The sequence below is a fragment of the Cetorhinus maximus genome, chromosome 21 (assembly GCF_964194155.1).
Source record: "Cetorhinus maximus chromosome 21, sCetMax3.hap1.1, whole genome shotgun sequence".
NCBI lineage: Eukaryota > Metazoa > Chordata > Chondrichthyes > Lamniformes > Cetorhinidae > Cetorhinus > Cetorhinus maximus.
This window is the reverse complement of record NC_135899.1, coordinates 68,799,117-68,820,625: the sequence shown is the minus strand read 5'-3', so window position 1 is coordinate 68,820,625 and position 21,509 is coordinate 68,799,117.

Sequence of the window (21,509 nt, the reverse complement as noted above, 5' to 3'; positions counted from 1 at the left end):
GTCCGTAATAGATTGGGAATGTATGATAGTAGACAGGCAATGTCTAGTATTTAAAGAATTAAGACATGGTTTACAACAAATTTACATTCCTTTGAGGCACAAAAACCCAGCAGAAAAGGTGATCCACCCATGGCTAACAAGAGATATTAAAGTAAAAAATAAAAACAAAATAAAAGCAAAATACTGCGGATGCTGGAATTCTGAAACAAAAACAAAAATAGCTGGAAAAACTCAGCAGGTCTGACAGCATCTGCGGAGAGGAATACACTTAATGTTTCGAGTCCGTATGGCTCTTCAACAGAACTCTGATGGAGAATCATACGGACTTGAAATATTAAGGGATGTTAAAGATTGTATTAGTTCAAAGGAAGAGACCCATAAAGTTCCCAAGAAGTAGTAAACCTGAAGATTGGGAGCATTTTAGAATTCAGCTAAAGAGGCCCAAGAAACTGACAAAGAAGGGGAGAATAGAATATGAAAGTAAACTAGCAAGAAACATGAAAACGGGCTGTGAAAGCCCTGCTCTGGCCGCAGGATGGTCAGCGGCATGACCAAGCAGACTTAGGAGGTGGTGGCAGTGGTGGTCAGCGCCAATGCCCTTCAAAAGAGGACAGCCACCCAGTGCCGCAAGAGGATGAATGGTCTCCTCTGTTATGCCAGGGTAAGTCGCTCTTCTCATCACTCTCAGCTCACACACTCACAAACCCATCATACATCCACAGGGCCCTCAGTCACTGACATGTTCAAGGGACATCACCATTCACTCTCTCAAACTCACCGTCATTGTCCTCATCCTATTCATGGGACCACTCACCACCCACACAAGACAGGTATAATTATCATCTGGCCTGGCAGATATCCTGCTTACACCCTCTGCATCTCTATTCATGCAGGACAAGCTCACACACAACAAGAGGGAGAGGTCGCAGACCAGTGGAGGAATGTCTGAAATCCAGGTCCTTGTGGACTTTGAAAACAGAGCCATCCAGCTGATGGGGGACGATCTGGACCGGTCCTGTGCTGACGGTGAGGTCGGCGCTGCTCTACCAAGTGAGAGTCCAGCTGTGCAACATCCATCAGACAACCATGCTGTGAGTGATGTGTCCTTTTTCACAGGCCACTGCCATGCACTAATTATCTCCCCTTGCTTCCGCAGGCACATCTGGGAAACAGCCGACGAAGACCATGACCCAGGACCTCCAACACTGGTAGGATGGTGGCCGCCATGGTGACCTTGGTCCAAGACGCCGCTCCTGCACTGCTGCGCGGGCTCAACTCCATCGCTGATGCCATAGTTGGCCTCCAACAGTGTGTACGTGAGAGGGGTGCCAGGCAGCTCGTGTCTTCCATTCGGGTGACTTCGGGAGTGTCCAGCCCATCCGAATCCCCTGTTCCTGTGACCTCAGCAGCTTCAGCTCCACAGGCCAAGGAGGGTGCCACTGCCACACAGCCAGACCCCGAAAGTGAGCCTGGAACTCCAGGTCCAGGTCCTTCAGAGGACGCCCATCAATGTCATCACAAACAGGGCTTTGCAGTCAGCTGGCTGCCTGCAACTCTGCTGTGGATATCTGGGGAGCATCAGGACGTAGCAGCAAGATTTGGAAAGTTAAGAAGAATTAGTTGCACAGCCTGGGCACGAATGTTAATCACTTGTACGTAACTGTTCATGATTGTCAATAAACTCCAAAGAATGTCTCCCTGGCTATGGCTCCTTGTTCTGATCAGTGGTGTTCTTGTCACTCAGATGTGAAACCTTTCTGCACAAGATAAATGCAGGTGTCTCAGTCCAGCTCCTCTTCCCTGTGCTTTGTGCAGCCATCAGACCAAAGTGACGGTCCAGCCTCACACTCCCTGGACACATTACTGATGCCTCCATCTCCATGGTGCTCGTCATTGCTGCCAGAATGTAGTGGGCAGGTGTCACAGAGTTCCGTCATTCTCTCTGTGTGCTCTCAGCACCTTTAAGGTAGGGCTGACTCCCATCTCTTCAGCATCTGTGACCAGTGACACTCTGCTCCTGAAGGCGTCAGGTGCTGAAGGTGGACTAAGGATCAGACGCTTCTAAAGTTTCATGGCTGCGTCTCTATGATATGACCCTGATCACAGGGCACAAGTGAGCTGCCCTTGGCCAGACAAGAGTCAGACATTCTCAAAGACTATGTGAAGATCTATGGAGTGTCTTCACTGTATGTCATTATCACCCTCCTGCAATCGAGCGATTATTAGGGCCTCCACTGTATCTCCATGACAGATGTATTCTAACAGAGGGTATGTGCACTACCATAAGCCAGACTGGAGTCAAATATTCACAGATGCAATGTGATGATCTATGGGGTCTCCTCGCTGCATGTTGTCATCATCCTCCACAAATTTAGCAGCTATGAGGGCCTCCTGAGCATACCTGCCTCATCTAGCCAGTGCAAGGACCTCATCCCCGTCATCTTCGCCTTCAAGGACCACCTCACCCTCATCCCTGTTGGCATCCTCCACGAATCTTGCGGCTTTGAGGGCCTCCCAAGCATATGTGCTTCATCTGGCCAGTGCGATGGCCTCATCGCCGGCATCCTTGTCTTCGAGGACCTCATCACCGTCATTCCCTTCAACGCCCTCCTCATCGGAGGAGAAGTGCAGTTCTTCCATCTCCTCCTCAGCCATGTCCTCCCCTGCTGCAGCGCCAGGTTGTGGAGCACACAGCAAGCTACAATGATGTGCCACACCCTCCAGGGACAGTATTGCAGTGCTCCACCGGACCTGTGGAGGCACCAGAACCTCATTTTCAAGATGCCTGTCGTTTGCTCCACCAAAGTCTGGGTCCGGCATGAGCTCGTTATACCATCGCTCTGCTGCAGTCTGAGGCCGCTGCACGGGTGTCATCAGTACTCTGTGGGTAGCCCTTGTCCCTGAGGAGCCAACCCTGCAGCCTCTCTGGATCCTAGAAGATTTTAGGGATCTGAGACCTGCTAAGGATGTAGAAGAGCTGGATCCTCCCTGGGAATCGTGTGCAGACCTGTAGGATGTGTTTGTGGTGGTCGCACACCAGCTGAATATTCAGTGAATGGAAGCCCATGTGGTTGACATAATTGACCGCTTGTTGCTACGAAGATCTGAGCGCCACATGAGTGCAGTCAATGGCACCCTGCACCTGTAGAAAACCAGGGATCTGCACAAATCCCAGTGATCTTGCCTCCTGGCTTTCCTGATCCCAGTCAAAATGCACAAACCTCTGTGTCTTTATGAAGATGGCATCCATGACCTCCTGGACACACTTGTGCGTAGAGGCTTGCAAGATCCCGCACAGGTCACCTGTGGAGCACTGGAAGGAGCCACTGGCATAAAACCTGAGCACAGCAGTCACTTTCACAGCCACTGGCAGTGGATGCCCTCCATGTCCCCGTGGCACCAAATCCTGCAGCAGGTGTCTTTTGTGACTGACCAGTTCCCTAGACATGTGCAGCCTTTGCGGATAGGCCCGACTCCAAGCATGTCAACAGAGCTGCTGCTGAACAGTCTCAGCTGCGGAAGAATGCTCACTTTTGGAAAGCTTTTCCAAATGCGCGGCGCTTCCCTCAAGCCCCGTCCCAACCCCGGCATGTGCTTGAGTAATTCCTTCAGTCTGCAGTACCTTGCACCACCCCCCAACTCACCACGCCCCCTCCCAGCCTCACCCACACTGGACCCCTTGTCCTGGCACTGTACTGAATGCCAGCTGGGAAAAATCAACTTGCCCCCCAGAATGCGCAGCACCCCTTCCTTGATGTCCTACGGGTGATGCTCGTGAGTACTGCGCAAGGTTATGTGCTCTCACCTCCGAGTTCCCTCAAAGTTCAGGTCGCCTTTTGAAGGCAGTCATGAATCACGTCATTCTGAAGTCACGCCGACGTGGGAGGAAAATTTGATGTGGGGGGATGATTCCAGCATGATGGCACAATAATGAGATGCAAATGCGTTAAAATTAAGTTCCCAATGTTAGACGGCAGGAAATGCGGCCCGCTATTAATGGGCAGAGCAGACGATTACAAACTGTTTTCATGACAGCGTGAAACCAATTTTTGGCCTTCTCACCATATTGTCCGCTCACATCCGCCAAAGGAACCAGACAGTTCCGCCCATATCATTTGTCTTTCATGCCAGGTGTCTGATAATGTTCAATTCTGACCTTTAGAAGCCCACTAGCCTTTCATGATCCACTGAGCTAAATTTTAAGAATGCCTTCCCAATAAGTAACAGCGTCAAATCCCAGACTGAACTACCATTAATATGTGTTATCACTTTTTAAAACTTTCTTTGGTAGTGAATAAAGTATCTAAATTGTGAAAGGATAGTCCTTATTGTTACCTATTTCCAAAAAAGGCAGGAGCACTAAAATTCTAGTGGATGCTACCAATATGAAGTAATGCTGCCTGACTTTAATCAAATTCAGAGCTGTTTTTAATTAAGTTCATTGCTGCCCCCGTATGTGTGTGAAGAGGGCTTCTGGGCAAAATGGCTGTCTGTTAGCCTGTAACAATTTTCTCAATTCTTTAAGTGTAATGTTCTAATTATTTATGAATTTTACCTAATATCTATATTTTACCTAACTATACCCGTAATCCATGAGAGTCTCAGAATAAGAGTCAGGCCATTTAGGACTGAGATAAGGAGGAATTTCTTCATTCACAGGATGGTGAATCTTTGGAATTCTCTACCCCTGAAGGTTATGGAGGCTCCGTCATTGAATATATTCAAGAAAGAGATTGATAAACTTCTAGCTATTAAAGGTATCTAGGGATGTGGGGACAGTGCAGGAAAATGGCATTGAGCTAGATCAGCCACGATCCAGTTGAATAGTGGAACAGGCTCAAGGGGCTGAATGGCCTACTCCTGCTCCTATTTCCTGTGTTCCTAGCTGAAACGTTTTTTTTCTGGTACTGTCCAAAAGTGCAAGAGAGATGTGAGGCAAGCCTCCCTAGTTTGCAAAGTGTTATTCAACCCTTTTGTGTATACTTGGGTTTTATAGAGAATTAGAGTTGTTTAGGAGAATAAGAAGTATCTGGCATAAATAATGAAACCAGCCTTTTTGGAGTCATTTTTAAGATGTAGATCTTTTGTCAGATTTGGAAACTGCAAGGTAACGAAGTCCCCTAACAGAACCAAGAAACACAATGTAGGCAGGGGAAGGAACAAGAGGTTGAAATCAACAATTGGGAATACTGTCTGCTGTTGTTGGACAAAGTTAACGAATAAAATGGTCAGCAAATGTTTTCAAAGCTGAAAAGAGGCGAACATTGGTGGGAAATGGACAATAGTCCTATCCACAAAGCACCAGTAAGGCATGAAAAAGGGTATGAAAATTTAAGTAAGGTAATGAAGAGGCACAGGAAAGATGCAAAACAAACAAAACAATGAAAGAAATAAGAAAAAAAACTCAAACCATTCTTGATCTATAATTGGCGGGATCTTCTGGTCCTGGCCGTTAGCAGGATTTACCGGTGCTGCTGAAGTCAGTGGACTTCTGGCTGGCTTGTCGCATATTCCAGCCCCGCCCTGCCATGGAGATGTCAGCAAATTCCGGCCAATGGCTTTGTAACGTTCAATTCTCCTCTGACAATTACTCTCAGTGCTTTCTGAAATTCACCCTCGCCACCATCCATAGCTGCATACATGTTTTTCACCTCACATTCTATGTCACAGCTATCCTTGTTCTCAGCTCCAAATCAAACTTTGTCAAATTTGCCACAAGAAAAATTCTTCCTTTCAGGTAAGAAAGATTGGAAACTTTTATGTCTTGAGTATTCCAAGAGCTCCTTTTCAGAGGACAGTTGTCCACTAGGCTCCTCAGTGGATGACTTCACCATCTTCCGGGTGCAGTCACATTCACTCCTGCTGCCCCTCCCCTCCAAGCTGAAACAGATAAAGGGCAACAGCACAAAGTAACACAGAGATAATTTTTTTTTTGTTTCTTTTTTTGAGGATTGTCAATAATTCTTCTTTTTCTTCCTGCCTGTCCTTTTATTGGTAGCACTGATCCGTATCTCAGTCTCTTTAATTTCGCTATTGGCTGGACTAGACTCAGGCATGAGCTGAACATGACTGAGCTCAATAGTTGAGTTTACCAAGAGCTTTTCTGAGAACTCAGGGCCTTCTAGTTTTAAAACTTCAGGGCTTTTATGCAGCTGCCTCTTCAGCTCCTTCAATTCTTCCCTTCTCTCATTGATACTTTACCGGAGAATCTCATATCATTGCTCCTTCTCAAATAACTCACTCCTTAACTCGACCAAAGACACTTAACTCTTCGATTCCTTCTTCATATCTTTTCAGTGGCACAAATGGGAGCTGATTGAATTTTATAGTGCATAAAAGTCCTTTTAGAGATTTTCTTTTTCTTTTTGAAAGATGCTGACTTCAGCTTGAACTCTGTCCCGTGTAACACTTCAACGGGCTTCTCCCGTTGGGTCCTCACGCACTCATTTTTTTTCTGCAGTATCGCTTTTGGTTTCCAATTGGGAGCTTAGCAGGCCCTCAAGTTTTATCTCTCTCAGCCAGTTCCTTCCGAGGAGACTCGGTACCCTGCCTGATATTACTGTTCCTCATACTGCACCTTGACTTGACATACCTCTTTCGGTCTTATTTCTTCACCCGTGTATATTCTCAGTTTAGCGTTCGAAACTTCCAATCTTAAAGAACGGGTTCCCTTTTTCAAGTATCTGAATGCCTGTTCTTCAATGATGAACATTGATGCTCCAGTATCAACTTCCATCTTAACGGGTTGTCCATTGACTATAATGACTACCTGGATCAGTTCATTTCTACTCACTTTCAGGTTATATAATGAATGGATGTCTGATTCTATTTCTTCTGGTTCTTCCATGAGACATATTTCACGATTTCACCTTTTAGAATGCTGTCTCAGCCTATCTCTGCAGTACCGCATTATGTGACCATAACGGTGGCAGGGAAAGCATTTGACTTGTTTGAATTGTCAATCGCCCACTGGATGCCTGGATGCATTTCTCTCATTCATTTTGTGGGTTTTCATTGTGGTACTGCTGTTTTTTACTGATCTGTACCCTGCCTTCCCGTGGGGTCCGATGTTTTTACGCCTTTTGTTGCCGGTCTGTCCCACCCTGCCAGATGGATGGCGCCATTTTGTGTATCTCTTATAGCTTCCGAATTTCTAACAGCACTCTCCATGGCTGTGGCTAATTCTAATGCCTTGTTGAAGTCTAGGTTAGCTTTGGCTAGCAAACGCCTTTGAATAGTATCATCTCCAATCCTGCATATCAGTTGGTCTCTCAACATATCGCTAATGGACATTCCGAATTTGCAATGTTCAGTTAATGCATTTAAAACGGCAACACGGTCAGCTACTGTCTGCCCTGGAAGCCTATTCCTTGAATTGAGCTTGAAGCACTGCATAGTGACTGAGGGCTTTGGTCTCAGTAGTTTCCTCCCCCGTGATGTCGTTAGTGGTAAAAAAGAACGCTAGGCGTTCGACATGCTGAGACCAGTTATCTGAACTGGGATCGAATGGATCGACACACCCGAACTGCGGCATTGTGAATGACTGCAAGGGGACTGCGCTTCCATTGGGCTTCCCAGTTAATGACAAATTCGGGTATTTGGCTTACCGCGGCTCTTTTGACTGCCGTTGATCGATTCATGTTTGCCTTCTGCAGAGTTGCGCTCTCTCCGGCATCGCTTATAATTTTCTGTCCATAGCCATTTTTCTTGCATGTACCTCTTTAAATGTATTGCCACTTTAAGAGCAGTCACTGTTTGTTTTTAACTCCGTCTCTGTAGCTATCAGCTTTTCTGTGCTGTGTTTCACGCTCTTTTCGAGTTTTGGTGGGATCCCTGCGATCGTGATTTTGTGGGGTTTTTCTCTTTTTTTTAATTTAAAACTGCAGCCCTGCTTTCTGCTCTGATTGCCACCTATTTTACAGCTTAAATACAGATTCTCTTTGTCATGTTTTGCTCACCTGTCTTGTGAGTTCTCACTCAGGGGTCTAACAATTTTGCTATTTTCATCTCGCCACCAAGTTTATGTCTTGAGTCTATGAGTTCACTAGTCAAGTAAATTCGAATTGCACGCCATCATATACACTTGTTAGTTGATTCTTGGTGTCAATTACAGAGAGAGACCGACATAAGAACAAACTATAATTGTTTATTGCAACAGAAGGCAGAGCACTAAACCCTTGCATGCTCTCACAACCATCTCCAGCTCTAGACCTACAGTTAACCAATAGCCCATGCTGTACCTTGATTGGACAGTACTGTCACATGGTTTTCCCACTTGCGTTCTCTTAAAGGTACATGGTACTCCACTTTACCACAGAAACTCAGTTTAACCTTTGCCTCATTTTTACCTTTGTTTTCTTCAGACTCCAATTTCCTTTCTGAGCACCTGCCCAGGCATCTATTTTCCGTGACCTGGATTTTGTGGTCAGTGGCGAAGGAATGCCACTTGCCCTTCACCTTGCGAACAGTTGCCCACAAAGTTTTGGTATTGCTTTAGAACAAAGGCTTACCCTAATTCAAGACTTTTATTCATATGGCTGGGGAAACAATGATAGTGTGATGTCAGGGTTAACAATCCATTAATGGCTTCACCTAATTCAGTGTGAATGGCTATGATGCCACCAGAAATGGATCTCTCAGGGCAGAAGTTCAGTGTATGCACAATGGTCTGACGTGGATGGCCACAGTCACAATTTGAGATGTTGCTTATGTTCCACTTGTGGAACAAATGGCCACATCTTCCCTGGCCCCTTCTCAAGCAGCTGCGGGTTGTCTAGATTTTCATTGGAAGGTTGAGACCTGGGACTTCACCACTGAGGACAGTTACCAGGTTGCAGTTGGTGACGTTTGCAGTTATCCAGGAGAGCCATCCAGAGGTGGGGCCGTCTTCAGTTTGTAGGTTGTGGAGTGTGTTCCACTGTGGGGTTTCAGATGAGTGTGTGGGGATTTTTTTTGGCAGTCCTGCGTCAGCGGGAGTGCTTCGTTAGCTCTCAGCCGGTGAGTGAACTTTGAAGAGGATGTTTTCCTTGTGGACATCAGAAGGTTCAATGTGTGCCAGCGCAGGAAGCCACTTGAGATGTGTTGGTCTCGACATCCCAGAAATAATCTTCACGAATTCCCGGAGGTGGATATCCATCATGTTTGTGTGGCAGCCCCTGAGCCAGATTGTGCAGCAGTACTCTGCTGTTGGGTAGACCAGGGAAAGTGAAGCAGTGTGTAATGTGATGGCTCTGCTGCCCCAGGTGGTTCCCGCCAGTTTCTGTACATGATTCACTCTCGCCTTGACCTTAGCTCTGGTGTCCTGAAGGTGTTGCCGGTAGGTCAATGTATGGTCAAGAGTGATGCCAAGATATTTTGGCATTGGGTCGTGGGTGAGTGATCAGCCACAGAACTGGTCATGAAGTTCTTCCCTGGCCTTTGAGTTGTTCAGGTGAAAGGCTGAAGCAACAGTCTTGGCAGTGTTTGGTTGAAGTCTCCATTTTATGATGTAGGCTTCCAGAGAAGATGGATCTTCAGTGAGTGTTTTGTCAATGTCCTAAAGTTCTTCAGCCGGCCAGGGCCCAATTATCAGCATATGCAAAGAGTCATGACTTTGTGTGAGGGAGGTCAATAGTATATTTCTTGAAGAGGGACAGTGCGAAGACTGATCTAGGTGAAAGCCCATTGTTGGTTATGCATGAGCAGCTGATTTGATTGTCAAGGTGCACGTGGGACAACCAGTTGCTGATCATGGACAATCCAGGACTGATCCACTATGACTCACTCTTAAGCCGATTTGTAGCATTTGAGCAGGGCAAGGAGCAGTGTGGCTCTTCAACCAATAAGATTGAAGAATGCTCACTGACAAACATAGAGTCTAAACCAGAAAGTATAAATTAGAAAATATAAATATAAATTCATATACAGAGTGCAAAAAGGATTGGAAAAGGAAACAGACAGAAGAAGTAAAGTAAAAGTTATGTTGTTTTAAATTTCCAACAATAATTTCCTTCTGAGGAAATGAGACTTCACTTTTGTAAAATTAATTGTTTAGGGCTAGAAAAGTTGTTTGGTAGTAATTAGCACATATCACACCATTAAAAACTTACTTACTCCTGAATGGACCAGCCCTTATTTTTTCAGCTGTTTCCGGCTTGGAAATAGTGGTCAAAATCCCAGGTTCTTGCTGTTGCAGTCATTTCAGTGCTGAGTCTATCAGCAAGGACTATAACACCACACGCTGTGGGGCAGCATCTCCGACAGCAGCTTCCATATTTGCGTGTTTAACTGCACATGCGCAGTGTTGGAAGTTGCTGTCAGATTTACCCTATTAAAACAATGAGCGCTGCTAGCCTCACCATTTCACAAAATGCTGCGGTAATGCAATTAGTCTGATTTCACAAAATCAGGCCCCATGTTTCCACCGTCCTCACCTACTTTCTTCCTTCTGACTCTATCCTCAGCAAAGGCCTTGTCTTCAGCCCACTTCGCACCCGGCCCTCAGCCACACATGTCCAACCTCATTGAATTCCAAATGCGACATGATTCCAAGCTCTCCTTCTACTATCTTGACACCTGTGAAGGGACTGAGAAGCTCATTTGAAGCATTGGGTAATTAATGCATCCCTTGTATCTCTGGCCACGGGGGGGGAATTGTGCTGGCCCTTCACCCTCACCTCCTCCCACCTCTTTTTCAGATGGAGACCCTACTTGCCATCTACCTCCTCCAGTTGTAATCCCGCCTGGACTGCAATATTGCGCAGGACGCCTTTTTCTAGGAGATATCCTCTGGAGCATGTGGCATGACTGTCAAGGCATGTGAGCATTTGCTTTAGGAGCCTGAAAGTAAGTTTGATGATTACTGCTTGTGGGGTCGTGGCTCTTGTTACACTTGAACTGCTGGTGTGGCGCAGATTGCAAAGGATGATCATGGACCATGGTGGAAGAGGGAAGTCAGTGTCACTGAGCAGGTATCCTTCAACATTCTTGGCAGGTTGGAAAAGCAGGAGGTTGTTTGACGACCACAAGATGACTGTATCCTGACAACTGCCCGGCAACTGATCTTTTATTTGTGATCACATATAAGCTGCGCCTTAACAGAGTGAAATCCCTCGCAGTTGAGAAAAAGCTGCTCTCTTGCTGCGTCGCACTCATGTTGCTATCAGAGCAGCTCAGGACCATAAGCTGTCACTATTAATAGAGGGTGAGAGGACAAAAGAAAACACAACAAGTAACCAATCTGCAAAGTGCCAAACCTCTGCAACTCCAACAAGCTCAGTAACACAGATTCCACTGTAGTGAATGCCTGCGGCCTGCCACCTCTGGATCTTCTGTAATTTTCATTAAGATCACATTGGCCGAGTAATTACACCATGGACCCCAATTTGCATGAGATTCATGAGGCTCCCGTCTACCTATAGGGACCATTTACAGCGGCGCAGAGCAGGAAGTGAGTTTGGATGGATGAGTAACTGTATCTATTCAATCTTATTGATCCATTACACACCATGTGCCTGCCTGGCAAGTGAAGGGCAAGAGGGTTAAAACTCCCTCCCCTCCACATTGTGAAATATTGGCAGCTGAAAGGGTAAACATTTATGCCCATGTGAGGTATTTGCTCAGCTTGAGCTACATAAATATATTTTGTCCCATATAAGCCAAAAAGTAGTGTCAATGACATTAATGGTTGAACATTTAATGCTTTTGTAATGACATTCCTAAGTCCTCTATTTTAACACAGGCATTGTCCCATTTTAAAGAAACAGGTTAATATTTTCCATGAAAGAGCAAAGGAATGTCAGCAGGTCACCATGCTCGAAGGGAGCATAGTTTAAAGAGAGGGCACAACACACTACCAGGAACCTTTAGTCCATAATGCACCACCCTGCTGAGAGTGCATGATCAGTAATTTACCTTACTTAGTGCTCGAGGCTTCCATAAATCAGTTCATGAAGATATTATTAAACTAGTTGACACATATGTACACTGAATTTTGAGTTCCTGAAATCAGATTTACATTAGGTGTGCCTGATGCAAGGCCACCTGTTCCATGCAACAAACATAGCATTGGTCAAGAACAGTGCACATTTGTTCTGAAATCTATTGCGATTTTATACCAAAGCACTGTTCTGTAAATTCACAACAAACTTGAACTTGCAGGCATAGTGTAATTGGTGTAAAATACTGCTCTGGATGAGAGTTTGGGGCAAACTTCAACACAAGCCTTGTAATGTAAACATGGTTTAAGTGCAGATAAAGACTAGTAAGGGGGAGGATTAGAACATTTCTGACTTTTCAAAGCCGTGACACTTTTCAATCTTGTTAGACAAGAGCCTCAGATCTGCAGATAACACTAATAAGCCAGTATAGTGGTGGCAGTTCCTTGCCCTGCAGATTAGATTGGTGCATGCCATTACAGGGAGTCACCTACCCTTTTTAAGAAGCACATAATTACTGTGATTATGACTGCACTCTTCTGCGAAACCGACAACTCATCCGCATAATTTTCTGAAGGTGTATGTTAGCTGCCTTTATTTTTCCATTTATTATGTAGCATCTGATTGTGAAGCATTCACACAGAACAAAAGAGAATTTAATCTTTTTTGAGGTTATTGTCGTATAAAGACAGTAATAGTTAGGAGCTAATGTGCCAAAAAATGTGGTCGATATATCCACAAACTGAGATGTATCGAAACATGTACACTTATTATTATTCCACCAGTGTCTTTTGCATTGCAGTCAACAGAAAAGCAGATCAGACACAAGGTCACAGAAACAAGATCTCGACCAACAATATAATCTGTAGTAAATAGCACTTCTTCAGCATATTTAGCATTCCTGTTTCCCTTATTTAATATGACATTAGAAATATTAGATATGTGAATAAATGTACAATATCTAAAAGCAAAACTCACACATTCCCCCACCAATACAGAAGTAAAATACTGCAGATACTGGATATCTTTCAGGCTGATGACACTCATCAGAACAGTCATTGACCCGAAATGTTAACTCTGTTTTTCTCTCCACAAATGCTGCCTGACCTACCGTGTATTTCCAACATTTCCAGTTGATATCAATACATTGCAATGTTGTGCGACATTGTTCTCTCCATCATGTTTAAGTAAATTAAAGACATGCTTCGGATTGTGCAGAAGAATACAGTGCCTGTTTTATTTAATTGAAGTTACTGAGCTGAATTTTGCCGTCGGTGAGCAGGGGGCGGGGCCCGCTCACCGATGCGTAAAATGACGCGGGATGGTGTCGGAGGGAATCCCCGATGTCATCCCGCCCCATTTAAATTTTCAGAAAGGCGGGGGTGCAGCAAAATCAGCTGCGGGCCCGCTGACCTGTCAATGGCCAATTGAGGCCTTTCACAGGATCATTGAAACAATTAAAGGACCTGCCCGTCCAACCTTAAGGTTGGCGGGTCGGCCAAGAGCCCCGGCGGCAAATAGAGAAAACACGAAACCTCATCCACCGGCGGGATGAGGTTTCATGCAGGGATTTAAAAAGTTTAATAAAGTTTTAGTGTAATTTCTGAACATGTCCCATCTCATGTGACATGAGGAGGACATGTTAAGGATTTTTTTTTCTATTTTTAACATTTTTAAAACTGTCAACGATCTCCCTGAGGCAGCACTTAGCTGGACGTCACGCTGGGCGGGCTTTAATTGACCCACCCACGTAAAATGGCGGCAGCTCCCCACCTGCCGGAGATTGGGTCAGGCCCACCCACTCAGCAGGCAGAAAATTCTGCCCACTATTTGACATTTATGTTAAAAAGTTGTCTTAATTGTGTTGATCAGAAAGGCGGGAGTTCAAATATGCAGGTTGTTTCTTCCCATCTAACTTGGCCCTGTTGTTTGACATTCAATCATACTAATCCAAATACGACCATATTAAAATACGAACATACAAACTAGGAGCAGGAGTAGGCCACTTGGCCCCTCGAGCCTGCTCTAACATTAAATAAGATCATGGCTGATCTGGTTGTGGCCTTAACGCCACTACCCTGCCTATGCCCAATACCCTTTGATTCCTTTGTTAGTCAAGGATCTATCTACCTCTGCCTTATAGATATTCAATGACCCTGTCTCTACCATTCCCTGGGGAAGAGATTTTCACAGACTCACGAGACTCTGAGTGAAAAATTTTCTCCTCATCTCCATCACAAATGGGAGACCCCTTATCTTAAACTGTGTCCCCTAGTTCTGGTTCCCCACAAGGGGAAACATCCTTTCAACGTCCACTCTGTCCAGCCTCTCAGGATCTTATATGTTTCATTAAGATCAGCTCCCATTCTTCTAAACTCCAATGGATACAGGCCCAAACTGTCTAACCTTTCCTTGTAAGGAAAACCCCTCATCCTGGGAAATGAGTTGGGTCCCTCACTGAACTGCTTCTAATGCAATTATCTCTTTTCTTAAATAAGGAGACCAAAACTGTACACAGTACTCTAGATGTGGTCTCACCAATGCCCTGTACAACTGTAGCAAAATATCCCTACTTTTATATTCCATTCCCCTTGCAATAAATGAAAACATTCAATTTACCTTCCAAATCACTTGCTGTACCTGCATGCTAGCTTTTGTGAATCATGTACCAGGACACCTAGATCCCTCTGTACCACAGAGTTCTTCAATATCTCTCCATTTAGATAATATGCTGCTTTTCTATTCTTCCTGCCAAAGTGGGCAAGTTCATTGAATGAATGCTTCACGTCCGTCTTCACCCAAGAAAATGAGGATGAAGGTATCAAATTCCGGGAGAGAGACTGTGAGGTTCTTAAGCAAATTGATATAGGGAGTGACAAGGTATTGGAGGTGTTGGCAGGCTTAAAAGTGGACAGATCTCAAGGTCCAGATGATTTGTCTCCCAGGCTGCTGAGGGAGGCAAGGGAGGAGATCACAGGGGCTCTGACCCGAATTTTTAATTCCTCTCTGGCCACGGGGGAGGTGCCAGAGGACTGAAGAACTGCTAATGTGGTTCCGCTATTTAAGAAGGGTTGTAGAGATAAGCCAGGAAACTACAGGCCAGTGAGTCTCACGTCGGTGGTAGGGAAAATATTGAAGATATTTCTGAAGGAGAGTATCTATCTCCACTTGGAGATGCAAGGTTTGATCAGGGATAGTCAGCATGGCTTTGTCAGAGGGAGGTCATGCCTAGCAAATTTGATTGAATTTTTTGAGGAGGTGACCAGGTGTGTAGCTGAGGGTAGTGCAGTTGATGTAGTTTATATGGATTTCAGCAAAGCCTTTGACAAGGTCCCACATGGGAGACTTATAAAGAAGGCAAAGGCACATGGGATACAGGGTAATTTGATACGGTGGATTCAAAATTAGCTTAATTGTAGGAGACAGAGGGTGATGACAGAATGCTGCTTTAGTGACTGGAAGCCCATGTCCAATGGCGTACCACTGGGATCTGTGCTCGGTCCCCTATTATTTGTCATTTATATAAATGACATAGATGACAATGTGGGGGGTAGGATTAGTAAGTTTGCGGATGACACAAAGATTGGCTGGGTGATTAACAGTGAGGTTGAGTGTCTTGGGCTATAGAAAGATATAGACGGGATGGTCAAATGGGCGGATAAATGGCAGATGGAATTTAACCCTGAAAAGTGTGAGGTGATACACTTAGGGAGGAGTAATTTGACAAGGAAGTATTCAATGAACGGCATGGCACTAGGAAGTTCTGAGGAACAAAGGGATCTTGGCGTGTGGGTCCATAGACCTCTGAAGGCAGAGGGGCATGTTAGTGGGGTGGTGAAAAAGGCATATGGGACACTTGCCTTTATCAATCGAGGCATAGGTTACAAAAGTAGGGAGGTCATGTTGGAGTTGTACAGAACCTTGGTGAGGCCACAGCTGGAGTACTGTGCAGTTCTGGTCACCACATTATAGGAAGGATGTGATTGCACTGGAGGGGGTGCAGAGGAGATTCACCAGGATGTTGCCTGGGATGAAACATTTAAGTTATGAAGAGAGGTTGGATAGACTCGGTTTGTTTTCGTTGGAGCAGAGAAGACTGAGGGGCGACCTGATCGAGGTGTACAAAATTATGAGGGGCATGGACAGGGTGGATAGGGAGCAGCTGTTCCCCTTAGTTGAAGGGTCAGTCACAAGGGGGCATATGTTCAAGGTGAGGGGCAGGAGGTTTAGGGGGGATGTGAGGAACAACTTTTTTACCCAGAGGGTGGTGATGGTCTGGAATGCACTGCCTGGGAGGGTGGTGGAGGCGGGTTGCCTCACATCCTTTAAAAAGTAACTGGATGAGCACTTGGCACGTCATAACATTCAAGGCTATGGGCCAAGTGCTGGTAAATGGGATTAGGTAGGTAGGTCAGGTGTTTCTCATGTGTCTGTGTAGACTCGATGAACCGAAGGGCCTCTTCTGCACTGTGATTCACATTTTCCCACATTATACTCCATCTGCCAAATTTTTGCCCACTCTCTTAACCTATCTATATCCCTTTTCAGACCACTTATGTCCTCTTCACAATGTGCTTTCCTAACTATCTTTGTGTCTAAGAAAATTTAGCAACTATACATTTGGCCCCTTCATCCAAGTCAGGACCAGTACTTATCCCAGTGGAACTCCACTTGATACATCTTACGAACCCAAAAATGACCCAATTATGCCTACACTCTTTTTCCTGTTAGCTAACCAATCCTCTATCCATACTATGTTACCCCCTACACCATGAGTTCTTATTTGTATAGTAGCCTTTGATGAGGCACCTTGTCAAATGCCTTCTGGAAATCTAAGTACAGCACATCCACAGGTCCGCCTTTATTCATGTTGCTGGCTAATTCCTCAAAGATCTCTAATAAATTAAACACAATTAAACACAAATAAACACAATTTCCCTTTCACAAGACCATTTTGACTCTGCCAGATTGCATTGAGATTTTCTAAGTGGCCCGCTATAACCTTCTGAATAATAGGTTCTAGCACTTTACCTATGACAGATGTTAAACTAAATGGCCTGTAGTTTCCTGCTTTCTTTCTCCCTCTTTTCTTGAATAAAGGAGTTATATTTATTATTATCCAATCTGATGGGACCTTTCCAGAATCTAGGGAATTCTGGAAAATTAAAACCAATGCATCTACTATCTCAGTGGCCACTTCTTTTGAGACCTGAGGATGAAGTCTATCAGGACGTGTGGACTTGTCAGCTTTTTGTTCTAATAATTTTCTCAGTACCCTTTCCCTGGCAATTGTAATAGTTATAATTTCCTTCCTCCCTTTCATTTCTTGATTCACAATTATTTCTGGGATGTTATTTGTTTCCTCTACAGTGAAGACAGATGGAAAATATCTGTTCAGTTCATCCGCCAGATCCTTATATTCCATGATTAATTCTCGCGACTCACTCTCTAGAGGATCTACGTTCACTATACTTACTCTTTTCCTTTTTAAATACCTGCAGAAACTCTTACTATCAGTTTTTATATTCTAGTTAGCTTTCTTTCATACTTTAATTTTTCCATCCTTATTATTCTTTTAGTCATTCTTTGCTATTTTTTTATATTCTGTCCAAATTTTCTGACCTGCCACTAATCTTCATGGAATTTTATGTTTTTTCTTTCAATTTGGTACCATCATTAATTTCCTTAGTTAGTCACGGCTGGTCCATCCTTCACCTAGAGTCTTTCTTTCTCATTGGAATGTATCTTTGCTGAGGGTTATAAAATATTTCCTTAAATGTCTGCCACTGCATCTCCACTGACCTATCCCTCAACCTAATTTCCCAGTTCACTTTAGTCAGCTCTGTCTTCCTACCCTCATAATTGCCCTTACTTTAGATTAAAAACTAGCCTTAGACCCACTCTTCTCTCCTTCCAACTGCATGTGAAATTCAATCATGTTATTATCACTGCTATGTAGGGGATACTTTACTATGAGCTCATTAATTAATTCTGTTTCATTGCACATTACCAGATCTGGAATAGCCTGCTCTCTGGTTGACTGTAGAATGTGCTGCTCTGGGAAACGGTCCCGAAAATGCTCTATGAGCTTATCTTCCAGGCTACCCTTGCCAATCTGACTCATCCAATCTATATGTAGATTAAAATCACACATGATTATCGCCATACCTTTTTCACAAGCCCCCATTAATTCTTCCTGCATACCCCTTCTTACAGTATGATTACTGTTAGGGGGCCTATAAACTGCTCCCACAAGTGACTTCTTACCTTTACTCTTTCCTATCTCTACCCAAAATGATTCTACATCTTGATCCTCAGAACTAAGGTCATTTCTCTCTACTGTACTAATGCCATCCTTAATTAGCAGAGCTACCCCTCCACCTTTTCCTAGCTTCCTGTTCTTCCAAAATGTCATGTACCCTTGAATATTTAGGTCATAGCCATTGTCAGCTTAAGGCTATATGTCTCTGTAATGGCTACCAGATCATACATATTTATTTCTATTTGTGCTCTCAATTCATCCATTTTGTTATGCATGCTATGGGCATTTAGATTCAGAGCTGATAGTTCCGTCTTTTTAGTATTTTCACAACTTCTAGCCTTATCTGCTGACTCACTCTTAAGTTTGTACACGTTGTCCCTTCCAGCCACCCTCTGATTATCATTTCCCTTATTGCTATCTTGCTCTCTTGTTTTTGTTTTCTCTCTTTAATTCATCTCATCACATCTTACAACGCACGATCCCTAGTCCCCACTATTTAGTTTCAAGCCCTCTCTACTACCCTAGTATATGACTCGCCAGAAGACTTGTCCCAGCACAGTTCAGGTGAAGTCCGTCCCAATGCTGCAACTCCCAATTTCCCCAGTACTGGTGCCAGTGCCCCATGAATAGAAACCCATTGCCCCCACACCAATCTTTGAGCCATGCATTTAACTCTCTAATCTTATTTATTCTACACCAATTTGCTCATGCCTCAGGTAATCCAGAGATTATTACCTTTGAGTTTCTGCTTTTTAATTTAGATCCTAGCTGCTCATACCCTCTGAGCAGAACCTCTTCCTTAGTCCTACCTATGTTGTTGCTACCAACATGGACCACATCACTGGAACCTCCCCCTCCCACTGCAAGTTCCTCTCTAGCCCAGAGTAGATGTCCTAAACCTTGGCACCGGGCAGGCAACACAGCCATCTGGACTCTCGCTCTCACCTTCAGGAAACTGTCTATTCCCCTGACTATACTATCCCCTACTACTACTACATTCCTATTAACTTGGCCTGCTTAAATGGCTTCCTGTCCCACGGTGCCATGGTCAATTCGCTCATCCACCCTGCAGCCCCCACTCTCATCCATACAAACTGCAAGAATCTCGAACCTGTTGGACAATTGCAAGGGCTGAGGCTCCTCCACTCCTACCTTCTCAATCCCCATATCTGCCTCACTTGCAGTCGCATTTCCACTGACAAAATCAGAAGACCCTAACCTAAAGGATGTGACTGCCTCCTGGAATAAAGTGTCCAGGTAACTTTCCCCCTCCCTCACAGAAGAAATTCTACCCTCCATCTCTGCCATCTCTCCTTCCATCCAGTGGTACAAGAGATATTTCCATCTTCCTCAGGATCATGCATCAGTCCAGTAGCTGAGATCATCCTTTCCATCATCCCTGTCAAACCTTTTAGCACCAACTTTAATTTATACTGCCTTCATGTAACATGATGGTTATAAGAATAGACTGGCAACTCACAAATTACAAGTTCAAATTCCAACATGTCAAATTGGGAAACTGAATTAAATAAATCTGGTAATTTTTGGGCTTGCAACAGAAGAAAAATGACCATGAATGCTGCTAGAATATGCTGAAAACCAACTGGTTCACTGTTGGCATGCACTACCTAGTCAGGTTTCCATGTGACACTTGATACCCTCTGAAGTAGCTTAGCAAGCTATTTAGTTCAAACAATCAAAAGCAGCAAAATAATAAGCCCTGTAGCAGTTTAAGAAGAAGTGTAACTAGGGATGGGGATTAATTGACAGAGATTTTCCAATAAAATGAAAGGTGAGGCAAATGGTGCACATTATTATTTTTATGCAAATGACTGACCATTGAAATGCACTGGATGCCATGAAGTTTTGTATCTGAGGGGTATACACAAACTAAACTCACCATTTTCTAATCTAAGGCCGGAATTTTGCCTGAATTGCGCTAAGTGCGGTGGCGGGTGTAATAAAAGACGATTTTCCTGCCGGCCGCAATGGCGGGTTTTTGTCCCTTTTCATCCGCTTCCCGCCTTGTTAATTATGCAGCCACAGGAAACACACTGTATCACTGGCAGGCAGACTCTGAATCACCCACCACGCTGTTACCTCACCGTTTCCTCATCCTGGGTGCCATATCTAAACTGCAGCTGTGCACAGTTTTCAATGCTTGCAGCTCAGTATTGCTCCAGTGAAGACATGGCCCTGAAGGCAAAGGAGAGTTCAGTGATCTGTCACTGGAATGCTTTCTGGAGGCCCGCCATGATGTCCTCCACCCCTGCTCTGGCTGCAGCAGGTCCAATAATCTCACCACTCCAGATTGTGAGGCGGTGGCAGTGGTGGTCAGTGCCAATGCTGTACAGAAGAGGTGGGCCATCCAGTGCAGAAAGACTTGGATGATCTCGTCCGTGCCACCAGGATATGGCAACCATCTCGTCACTCTAAACTCACACACTCACAAGGCCATCACACACTCACTGGCATCTCACTCACTGCCAGCTCGAGGGACACCACCACTCACTCTCTCGCACACACCCTCACATCTCCACCTGGACTCATCTCCTCTGGAGACTACCTCCTCTGCCCTCACCATATTGAGGCCAATTACACAGATCAACATGTGCCCCCACACACAACCTGGGACACCCCCCTTCCCCACTACAGCCCTTTCCCTGCAGCCTCTTCCCTTGCCTGAGGCCACTTCTCCCCCTACCCCAAGCAAGCCCTAGCCCTGCAGCCATTGAAAAGCCATCCCCGCCTTACGCTGGTCTGGTAGGTAGAGACTTGCCCGTGAAGCCCCCTAAAAGCGATGTGGTGCTGCTTGCAAAGCCTGGCGTTGATGACCACAAGTGCTGCCTGAAGCAAGGTAGGCAAACAAAGCTCAAAGTCACGAGCGAAGTGCAAGTCGCCAGGTGCACGTCCCTTATGTACTATTGTGAAACACGTCGGCGTGCAATCACTGCCGCCAATGGGAGCTCATGATCCAGTGTAGGGGGATGATTCTAGCGAGCAGGGCTTATAATGCGATGCTAATGTATTGAAGTTAGCTTCCCAATGTGCGGCGACAGGAAACGTGGCCCGCCATAGATGGATGGACCGGACAATCCAAACTGGTTTTACAACAAGGTGAAACCGATTTTTACAGTCTCCTGATATTTCTGATCCTGTCCTCTATGACGCCTGTTGCAAACAAGACCCAAAAATCCTGGCTTAAGTCCTCTTCTAAGGGCATGATAATTATTGCCAATCAACATCTCTGGTATTATTACAAATGTGGGGAGTTAAATTTCTATTGGATATTTTAAAAGCGTCAGATTTAAAATTAAAACATTATTTGCTTT